Source organism: Pinus tabuliformis, chromosome Q (genome assembly GCF_031772625.1).
Source record: "Pinus tabuliformis cultivar Carrire ecotype Pingquan chromosome Q, CPIR1, whole genome shotgun sequence".
Lineage (NCBI taxonomy): Eukaryota > Viridiplantae > Streptophyta > Pinopsida > Pinales > Pinaceae > Pinus > Pinus tabuliformis.
This window is the reverse complement of record NC_142296.1, coordinates 1,184,533,097-1,184,545,456: the sequence shown is the minus strand read 5'-3', so window position 1 is coordinate 1,184,545,456 and position 12,360 is coordinate 1,184,533,097. Positions and strand designations below refer to the sequence as shown.

The window sequence follows — 12,360 nt, the reverse complement described above, 5'->3', positions numbered from 1 at the left end:
TATGGAAGTGGGGCCTGCAATCCGAAAACTTATTGATATCCCTCAGGAGCACTAGATCACCCAGAAGTCATTCTAGAACCTTTGATGACCAAGTCTTGAGCTGGAATTGCATTTTCACAAGCCTAACCGCCAACCGCACACACAACAAGGCAAGAGTGCAATTATGAGGCCTCCACCACATGCACAAGCCTGCTTCCATGTGGTTATGACCTAATTTCCCCAGTTCAGTGCCAATAGTTCCGGGATCTGAGTGATTTTTCCAGGCTAGCTTCCAAACCACTGCCCATAACTGCCTATAACTTTCTAGAATCATAATTAATTTGACGACAATGCCAAACATTCAAATTTAAAGCCAAAACTTGCCCTAGACTATCTAGTACACATTAGACATTTCGCCAAACATATGGTAAACATGTAAGTTACATGCATGAATGCATATATGATCTTAAACCTCGGATTTTCATCTGAAAATCACTAAGAAGGTCCTATGCCCTCTCAAGTAGTTGCAACAATGCTTGTTAATCCATACATTCATCAACCATTCAAATACTTACCAAATTAAGGACAAGAGCCATAGCTAGAGTACATCATAAAACCATGCTTATAACCTAAGTCACCTGACACGGGGATTCGGGACACGTAGGATTCGGGATTCGTGGTGTCGGATTCGGGACACGCTGACCCCCCGGAACAGGACACGTTATATATTATTTTATTAAAATATATATATATATATATATATATATATATAATATTTAAAAATATATATATATATATATATTAAAAATTAGATATTATCATATTTCTTACACAAATTTTAATTAATGATACAAATTTATTGATTTCAAACATAGATCTTCATCTATAGCTATTAGCATGCATAGTACATACAAAATTCAAATAAATGTCAGTGGTACTGGTCACATAAATGATAAATCTATTAAAAATTTAAATCATGGTTCATAATTCATAACTGAAAAACAACTTACAACTACAAGATAGTAAGATAAACACACTGACAACTGTAGTTCTCATTAAGTCATCAAATCAAAATGTGTTACATAGGTAGTGTTGGTGCAATGCCAATGGCAAATAGAAATAGAAAATATAAAACAACTACAGGTATACAAGCCTCAAGGCATCAATTAGCATCATAATCAGCATCACTGTCCCCATCATCATGGTCCCCACTGCTCTCCTCTACATCCTCCTCCTCCCCTGTATCCATAGTCGCCTTTGCATCTGCTGGTATGGAGGCTGACCCCTCTAAGTCATCAAATCTAACAGGCTCTAGCACTAGATCATTGAGATCCATGTTGGCCAATGCCAACTCAACAATGGTGTCCAGACCCATATCATCAGGAACAGTGTTACTTGGGAGCGGGAGCGAAAGCGGGGAGCGGGAGCGAAAACGGGAGCGGGAGCGACATATTCAGAAGCTCTTGGTTTGGTGCTCTTGATTAAATACGAGTTCCATACCCTAATACATGAAAAAATTCAATGGAAACATTGCAATCCCCCAATCCTAAAATCCTGAAAAACTGATAAGTCTGCTGGATTTTGAATGAAATCTAAAATTCTACTTTCTCCATATGAAATCCAATGAGGCTGGAACCACTCTCAAACATCCTGAGTCATTTCATGGTAATGTTAAAAATTTAAGTAAAAGGATGAAAATGAAGATTAAGGAGAATGTCACTTTTGCTTTAAGAATTTAACATTACCATGAATAGGATATCAATACTAGGGCCTAGACTTGATTATGAAGCTGCCAAAATGCTCTACTCCTTGCTGCAACAGCACAAATCACTTACCAAATGAAAATATTAATGAGCAAACACGCCCTTTTCATACCCGCGCTGAGCTTAGCAAGTCTTGGAAACCGGACACGTGTCCTAAAATCGCGACACGCCCCTGAAAATCGCGACACGCCCTCGGACACGACGTGTCCTGTGATTTGGACACGAATCCAGACCGAATCGTGTCGGATTCGCCGGATTCAGGATTCGCAGGGGGTTTAGGACGAATCCGGTTTCCTAGCTTATAACTAACATATAACCAAAATATTAGCCATGACAAATCTGCTATAAAATATCATAATAACAACATGTGCTCATTAATTACATTAGAAGAATAGCTCATATTAACTTATGCAAAAGGCAACCAAGTCAGGGACTTCCACATACCACCCGACCATAGATTGGGTTGAACCAAATCTTTCTTTGAGCCAATCACCCCTGTGCCATATTCCAAGCATGAATGTGGGATCGCATGGGGTAAACCAAGACATAATCAACCAGGGAGTCCAGAGGTTAAACTACCTCCACCTTCAAGCTACCGTGATCTCACCTAAACCAGTCTTGAGATCACAAAACCAAACCAAGCTTGGATACCTCAGAATTTCTTCACTGTTCCTTGAGGAATTTGCCTGTCTCCACCCACTTGTTGAGCGCTTCCCGGAGAAAACCATCTCCGCCCCCAACTCTTGGGATTTTCCTAAGATCACCTCACCCAGTTCAAAAACCTTCCAACAATCCAAAGCTCAACCAAGAATGAACCCCATCACACCATGGCTATCCAGGAAATGGCAAGGCAAGGCTGAAACCACTGTTAAACTAGGAAAAACCCATGCCAATGACAACAAATGAACGAAATAAACAAATGCATGTACCATGCATTCACACCTCAACTAGGAAATCACACATGCAACCTGTTACTTACAAAATCCTCCTGCTGAAGCTGCTGATCCAACCTTCTCCTTGCTCTCTTTTTCCTTCCTTTGCTTTCCTATCTCCAAATCCAAGTGAATGCCCAAGTGCTCCAAGAATATTCTAAGTGTGCAAGAGTGTATGAGAGAGAGAATGAAAGGAGAGAGCCAAACTGAATTGACAAAAGCTTTGAACTGATTCTCTGATGCCTTTTTATTATTGATGTCTCCCTTTTTCTTCATTTTCCTTCATTTTTTCTGTAATTTCTCTTGTATGCAAATCTGTGTCCCTTCACCTTCCTTTTTTCCTATTTTCTTTTATTTTCATAAATAAATGCCAATTATTGTCTCCTTTCCTTTGCCGATGCCTTTGCTAATTTCCATAGCCATAAATAAACCAAAAGTGATGCCCACTATAGTGTTTTGCCCAACATTCAACTTGGAATATGTATCTCATAACCTTGGTCTTATTTTTCCTTTATTATCCTTTATTACATGAAACTTTAATCCGAGGCTGTTACAAACCCCTCCCCATTGGGGGAACACCGTCCTTGGTGTTCCATGACACATATGACCAACAAACTGCAAAAACCAAAACATACCACCTATGGAGCTTTATAACATAGTGCATTGCAGTATTTACAATGACATACTGCTGAAAGAAAAACAAACACACCGCTTACTAGAGCTTTATAACACAACTCGATGTAGTATTTACAATAATATACACATACATACATATGCACATTTGCTTTAACCAACAAATAAAAGGATACGATGCCTGTATCGGCAACAAGGAAATTTAGAGGCTCATACCTCCACCCTCAAAGTGATACTAAGATTCCCCTCCTTCCTAGGAAATCCAGAATCCACTGCCAAAGTCAGACATGCATCCATTGTTCAACGCTACGATCCTTACGCTCCCTGTTTTGTCAATGAACAATTATCGACTCATTGTTCCAGGGCACACTCCCAATATGCTTCTGATTCCATCTAGGAATGCTAATGACCAAAACAAATTCATTCCCCGACCTTTTCTTCTCTGCTACACAATCCCTCATGCAATCCAGTGACCCCCTTCCATGTAGTCACTCACCTTCGAAGTTCCCCCGCATCCCCTTCTCTGCTACACAGTCGCTCAGGCAATCCATCCCTTGGAAAGGTTTCATCACATCAGAAGGTCCAAAAACCAAGGCTTATCACTGCCTCAAAACCATCATACTAGTCATAGAATGCTCATGGCATTCAATGGACACTAATGGGTACTAGTGTCCCACAATGGCCCTGCTCCTGAATGCCTTACCAACACACTGTTGCCTGTTCCAATTCCTTTTGCTGCTGCTACTAATTCTTGCAATGAATTTCAACCACCCAAACTTGGCATTTCCCTGCTTTCCCTGTACCAAGCACATAATTGTCATTAGACTAAAAAGGCATTGAAATAAATTTAAATCCTACCTCATTGATGGCTCGTCAATAAGGTACACCTGCAATTTTGTTTACTTCGTGTCACAACAAGTCAAATTAACTCTTTGATGAAATCATCATGTATAAACATATCACATCGGGTTAGCTCAAAACGCAACCATCATAAATCAGAATCATAAACTATGTGCATTGTTAAAAACTAAAATAAAATATTGATACTTATCATTCAAATGGTTTTTTGCTTCTGCCTTTGTTCGTTGTCCATTCCGTACACACACTAAATTGTTTGCCAAACCCGACAAGCACCTAGTGCCTTCTCTTCTCTTCAATCACGTACACATTTTGGATCGGTTTCCAAACCCGACAAGCACCCAGTGAGTTCTCTTCTCTTCAAAGCAATGAGGGAATCCAGAGACTATACTGCCTCCTCCCTCAATATTGACAACAAGGGCATCCAAAGACTAAACCGCCTATACCTTCAATATCAGCGACAAGGGCATCTAAGGACTAAACTGCCTCTACCCTCAATATTAATGACAAGGGCATCTAGAGACTAAACCGCTTCTACCTTCAATATTGACAACTCTACATTGGTCTCATCCCAAGCTGTCCAGGGCTCCAGGAACTAGTAACTCAACCCACAACCTTCCAGGGCTCAAGAGCGTTTGTTCCAACCCACAACCATAGGGAACCCGAGAATCAATCCCGTTCACCACACATACACCTACACCGGGTGTACAACACCACACATACAACTACACCCAATGTACAACACAACACATATATGTACACACAGTACAATACAATGAATACACATGTGATGATACAACGACTACACAATACACGACACAGTACCACATGTGCACAACACATGCACAACATGTACATGACACAACATGTAAAACATGTACACACCAACAATACTGCACATCTAGAGACCACATTGTCTCTACCAGGCAACCTTGCCTCTAGTATCTTTCCCATGCCTTATGGCGTCCATCCACAACCCAAGTCCCGATTTTGTGGCTCTTTCCACTATCCATGCTTGTCCCAACATGTCGCAGATCACACTACTTTCGTTTCGCTGATGTATCCTTCAACATTGTCTGTCCATAACATAAACATAGGCATAGTTATAAGCACATAATATCAAAATCGTAGCCATATGATACTAACTTCATAGGTCTGTCAGGGCTACTCTGCTCACTTGATTCCTCATAAACTAGGAACCAGTTCATGCCATTCACCTGCATAAACAATCATTCTTCCACAAGAAGGATCCTTGTCAGACGATGGCATTCATATATATATATATATATAAACATTAACATAATCATGATCACAACACAATTACTAGTGTTCATAAGGTGAAGGTTAAAAAAACTCACTTTATCCATGCAACGCATGCACAACATTGAGAACAACAATTCCCAACATAGCCAAGGCATCTGACGCCTCGAATCCTTTCACCTTACCTTTCTTGGTTACCTTTCTTATGACTATCCTGCCACTATCCATTTACCCCAATGGACCTAACCAACCTAATTGGCTGTCATATTCTTGCATTCAACTGCCCTTATTCATGCACCAAGCTTCATCCGGCTCTCATATTACCTGTTGGGTTTCATTCAGCTCTCCCCGAACTCCATTAACTTTCCTCTTTCCACAACCAATTCCCAAGACCCTCAAAACATAAAAGGCAAGAACAAGAAGAAAACAAGAAGAAAACCAGACAACAATACAACACCACAAACAAAGTGGCATGGCCATGCACCAAACACAATCAAAACCACAAATTAAGCGCAAACAATTCACAAAATATGGAAAGCACAAAACTAGCAACAGACACCATGACTCAATCCCATGGTTCCTAGTGCTTCCAAGGGAAAGCTCAACCCGAGCCTTTTTGAAGATTTCATGGCAGTTTCTTTTGCCATGCAATTCCCTGCATCATACTGCCATAAATACACAATTTTGAGTGCATAAAAAATATAATAATATATCAGCTACCTTACCTTGCTGTACCCAGGGGCCACAACTCTACCTTGTAACCGTACTCATGCACATAACATCTCTCAAGAGACTCCAATTCTATTGACAAATCTAGTCATAACTAAAAACCTACTATTATGCCTGCACCTGATCAACTGTCTACCATGTAACTTCCTTGGCCCCAAAGTGCTCCCACACACTTTGACTTGCTCTATTACTCGATCTCGGAGCATGAGCTCTTTCTGCTGCGAGATGCATTGAGGCTCTACTTGGAACTCTCCCCCTAGTTCCATTTCTACCTCAGTGATGGATACCTGGTGACCTGCCTGCCTGTTATCCACTGCTACATAGATCCGGGGAATGCTCTGGCCAACATCCCTAAATATCCGTGCCTCGTGTGCACTGTAGATTTGAGGCTTTCCACGCATCCACGCGCACTCCGATACAAAGGGCAATCCTTCCTACAGTGATCTCCATCGCAGGTTCAAAACCACAATGGTTCTACATCTTCTGATATCAAAATCATTCTAAATCAGCTCATCCCTGATGCCTCTGACACGCTTAATACCTTCCCACCAGATGTCTGCTTTTCCTTTGAGGCTGAAGGTAGCTATCTTGGCTTTCATGTACTCTGTTGGCAAATATCCCCTCACTCCTCCTATAAGGATGTTGGTGGTAATGGTGATGTCTCTCAAAACCGGAGCTAGAATGAAATCCAGAAGCACTGCCCCTCTTGTTAGGTGTATTCAAAGATCTGCCACCTTTAACTATATCATCCCTGTTCAACCTGTGTCTTCTTAAGAGACTCGTTGCCACATGCCCCATTAGTCTTCTCTTCCTGTCCATCACTGATCCCCATCTGTCTCTGCTTCTACAAATCCGAAATACTTGGAAGGATAACTGCATTAACTTTTGCTTGCTTTTCTTGGGCTCTTGCAAGTCTTTCCCGTGTCTCAATTATCCTGTCATTGTCTGCCTTGCAACTTCTGATTTTTGCACTCAAAATCTTGTGTATTGGCCAAATTAGGAGAATACTCTTCTCCTTGCTACTCAATTGACCTTTCCCATCCTACCAATGTCTCTTCAGGCCTGTACGGAGAGTCATATAGATTGTACTCAACTATTCTGCTCTTCACCTCTTGGCCTTCTATTGTCTTGCAACATACCATGCTAGATAGACCAAATAGAAGACATAATCAAAATCATACCTTAGTACATCTTAGCGGAGACTATCACATCAACACAAGTCAGTTTAGATTAGCACGATACATAATAATATCAAGAACATAACTGCAATGACCATAATCATCATGCATATGACCGCAATCCATATAACAACAAGTTACTATCATGCATGACTAACCGCTGGATGTGCATATGACCACACTAATAAGCTAGCATCTACCATGCATGTAACCACAACAACAATAGAATGACAGGTATGCATATAACCATGATGCATATAACAACCATTAACCATCATACCTGCATGCCAAACATGGAAACCTGTATGATGATATGCTTTTACCTCGAGGTCGAGTGCTGCAACCTCGCTCTGATACCAATCTGTAACCACCCCTCCCAACATTTACCCGCTTTTACAAGCTCCAAGGGTAAATGTGAGGCTGAGTGTTACTATGAAATGACTCAACCTCCAAGTTCTAGTTATGAAAATGGGGCCTACAATCCGAAAACTTATTGATATCCTTGAGGAGCACTAGATCACTCGAAAGTCAGTCCACAACCTCTGATGACCAGGACTTGAGCTGGAACTACCTTTTCACATGCCTAACCCCCAATTGCACGCACAACAAGGCAAGAGTGCAGTTTTGAGGCCCCACCCGTATGCACAAGCCTACTTCCATGCGGATATGACCTAAATTCCCCAGTTTAATGCCAACAATTGTGAGATCTGAGCCACTTTTCCAGGCTAGCCTCCACGCCACTGCCCAAAATTGAGTGTAACTTTCTAGAATCATAATTAACATGGTGACAATGCCAAACATTCAAACTTGAAGCCAAAAACTCATCTAGACTTACGACTACTAGTCCTGGTCTAGTGCATGACCCATGAAATGGAAAACACAATTGTCACTCCTTTGTAATCAAGGGTGATCCAAAAACTCCCTCTTGATCAGGGGTGATCCAAAAACTCCCTCTTGATCCTCTTAACTGGGGACTCTTTCCTTCATCAATAGCTTCTTCTTCGTGGGTCCTTCAGTTGCTTGATCTCCTTCCTTTCTTGATGTCATGAAGTCTTTGTTCGAACTTCTTCTAGGTAGGGCACCATCCATCGATCACTTTCCTTCTTGGTTTGTCATGTCATTGCTTCGTGGAAAGTGACTATTAGGTTTTTCTTGTCATCTTGGCTACTCCTTTGTCATCTTGTCCATGCTTCGAAATACTCTTCTCATGGATGCTTCATTGTACTTGCTTGATTACATGTTTTGACCTAGTAGCCCATCATGACTTCATCCTGATATTGCTTCAACATTGCCTTTTCTTTTGTTGGATGGCTTCTTCATCACGACATCTTTGTAGAGTAGAATCAGTTATCTGCACCTTTATATCTCCAAGGCCTTCATAGGTGTCAAGGGTCCTTTCTTCCTTTATCAGAGTTGTCCTGCCTTCTTTCGGGAAATATCTTTCTAGGCATTTTGTTAGATAGTGATTGTTGGTGATCATGGTGTTCTTCACATGCTTGATCTCTTTCTTCATTTGCTTCTTCTAAGATAGATAGGTCAACCGTCTAATGCTTCTTGTGAGAGCATTCCTTCATTTCTTTCTTTTGGGGCTTGTCAACATTACTTCTTGCTTCTTAGTCAACAATCTTATGCTCCTTATGTGAGCATATTCTTTTGTTGACCTTTATTGCATTGTAGTACATGCGTTCGAGCATGTTCTTGGTGAAAGAGATTCTTTCATGCTTGATCATGTTATAGAACTATACCCATGACTTAATAACATACAAATGATAACATGACTTAAACTTTGATGCATACATACCTCATCTTGATTCTCCTTTGATCATCCTTTGGTGTGGCCCTTCTTGCTTCATCTTAGCTTTCCTGCATATACTCTTTTCTTGAAACCCATGAATGGGATTCCCAATGAGACATCTGCTTTGGTCCATGAACCTTCTTTTGAAGATAGGATCTTAAAGATCCTTGCCTTGCAAATGTTTCCTTTCTATAGATGATGTAGGTCTTCTAAGATTCTTATCGTGATCAATTTTCTTTCATCATGTATGAGGTCCTATACTAGGTATGCTTTTTCTACATGAATATCTTGAGCTATATCTGTCATGCTCCTATATTCTAGAAGGTATTTCTACTTATGCATTTTTGTTCTTATCATAAATGCTACATCTACATGAGTATCTAGAACTCCATGTACATCATGCTATTAGATTCTATAGGATGTTTCTAATCATGCAATTTTAATTTATTCCTACATGCTCCTATTCTACTCAAAACTTTGAAAGAAGTCTAGAAGTAAAGAGTTTGACCTAGTCATAGTAGAGATTCAGAGGATCTTCCTTCTTTTGCTTCTTTCTTTCTTCTTCCATCTCTTGATTTATGTGAGCTTCTTCCCTCTTCCTTTTGTTCTTGTCCTTAATCCTAGGACAATTCCTTTTGTAGTGTACATATTCTTGGCATCCAAAACATTGGATCTTTGACATGTCTTTGTTGTTTGTTCTTCATGGACCAAACTTGCCAAATTTACCCTTTCTTTTGGCTATGTGTCATGTCCCTTCTCAAACACATTTGTAACAGGGTGCTGCTACACAATCTTGCACAATTTAGGCTAAGGAAGAGAACCCATAATTTTCGACTTAGGGACTTAGGAGACAATTTGACTTTATTTGGTTGTTAGTGGAATGTGGGGACCATCCACGTGGGAGTTCAAACTGGCCCATTTGAATAGCTTGGAGGGAAAGTCGAATAGGTGGATGGAGGGGCCCACATGAGACTAGGTAGGCCCAAGGAGTTATAAGGAGGGAGCAACTCTCATTTTGGATTCATTCTTACACCTTGTAATCAAAATTACTTGATTGTTCGCTCTACTGTTTAGCTTAGTCAACCGACTGTTTAGCCATGAATCTCTCAAGCAGGAGATTCAACCTCTACTTCAGGGGACCATTCGTGCCCGCCCTAGAGAGGCAGTTCCATAAGTATTTCAGGAGTTCTGGAGTGTGTTACAACACTACCATTCAGCCACAACAGGGAGTGCGTATTTCTGGTCAACTGGAGAATATGCAAGGGGAATTTGGAGGTATCATTGTTCAAGCATTTGCTGGGAGAGTTAGAGGATTGGGAGAGCAGAAAAGGGCCAACCTTTCTTGCGAGTTTAGAGCTAGTAGAGCCAGCATCCCAGCAGTCTGATTTACAGTTACTTGGGCCTGCGCAGAGAGCCATGACTAGGCTCATGTGGGAGTTGGAGGAAGGAATTGTAGAGCTGGAGCTGGGCGGAAGAAGTAGGAGATTACTTGGAGGGCCATTTGAGGAGGATTGCTAGCATTGGGAGAGCAAATATTGACAGTATCAGTCACAACAACAAAAATTGGAGGAGGGCCAAGTTGTGAAGAGTCAATTTTTGAAGGTTGGAACCAAGGGAAACCCTTTCTGGGTTTTGGGCAAGGATCACACTCCTAAATTTATAGAATTTTCTGGGCAGATCTAAGGGGTTAAACAGGGGTCCCAACTCAGCCAATAACTAGAAGAGCTAAGGGGAATTTGGGCCAAAATTCTGAGGTCAACATTTGGCCAATTCCTTTGTGGGTTTTTTTGGGTTTAGGCCAAGGAGCAAAAAGATGAAATCTCATAATTTTCTGAGCACGGAAAGTAGTGATTCCAACCCTTCGAAGTCAACAAACAGAGCAATTTTCTGGGGCAGCGCAGTTCAGTTTGGTGCAGCAGTTGTAACAGCTTTCAGTTCAACATTTTCTCACCTGGGTTTTGTCATGCTTGTCCATTGAGACAAGCCCAAGTGCACCATTCTATTTTGCTATTGTAGTTGATCCTGAAGAAGTAATAAAATGGCTCAGTAGTGTTCTATTTCCAGTGTTTCCATGGGTGCTTATTGTATATTTCGTTTTTATAGAATCGCTAGGTTGTTTGCATGCTTTGTATATCACTTACATTCCTGTTTAGGAATATTACAGTGGTATCTGCCATAATCTTGGCTCAGTCTGTGGGAAAGATTAGGATCACATAACATGGCGGTCACTTAGAATGAGGTGGTGAGGATACAACAAATGATGATTGATGTGGGGAAGAAGTTGATTCAGTTGGGAATTCAGACATGATTGCAACTGATGTGGAGTTATTGGGGGAAAACTGGAGGGCATACCAATCATTGGGTCATGGCATTCAGGCGTCCCTCTCTTTTTGGGAATTCTGTGAACTAAGGGTTATCCACAAACCAATGGAGATTCAGTGGGATTTTGCAGGGATGATGAGAAGTATTAACAACAAAGATATTTCCACCTTCCATTCTACAAGAGAAGCCTTCATTTCTCAAGGAACAGACTACAAGTCCCCTTCCTTTGACTCTTTTTGTGATTCTTTAATAAGAGAACAAGAAAAACTCTTACACCTTGGTCTTCTTAATCTTGGAAACTCTTCCAAGAAAGCATTAGCCGCCCAACAACAATCAAATTCAAAGAATCCTAAGAAGTCATATCCTAAAAAGAATGGTCCTAAACCAAACAAGGGTCCTAAGCAATTTCAGCCCCAAAATGAAAAATCATTTCAACAAAATGATAAGACAAATAAAAATAAAGGCAAGAAGACTGATAGACATTGCAATTTTTGTAATCGAGATGGCCACTTAGAATCAAAATGCTTTAAGAAGATGGAAGCCTTGGAAGCAGCAATGAAGAAGCATAACATCCATTTGGGGCAATCTTCAACTTCAACTTCATCTTCAGGAATGGCACTTTCTGCATGTGGTTGTCAAGCATCTCGGTCTGGCTATGCATTAAATGTATCTTCTTCTTCTCATTCTCATGAGTGGCTCATTGATTCTGGAGCTTCTTATCACATGGCCAAAAACAAAGCCATGTTTTCTTCTTTAAATGATTGTAACACCAAAAATATATATGTTGGTGATGATAGATCTCTTAATGTTGTAGGGACTGGAACTGTTCATCTAGACAATGGTCAGTTTAATGATGTATTATGTGTTCCAACCTTATCCTGCAACCTTCTATCTGTATATCATATAACTCA

General features: G+C 40.7%; 1 protein-coding gene across 6 annotated transcripts in view; it reads left to right on the top strand.

Annotated features, from left to right (window-relative positions):
- LOC149223922 (calcineurin B-like protein 3) overlaps nt 1-12,360 on the top strand; it is a 431,721-nt gene that overhangs the window by 95,899 nt on the left and 323,462 nt on the right. The window lies entirely within an intron of this gene.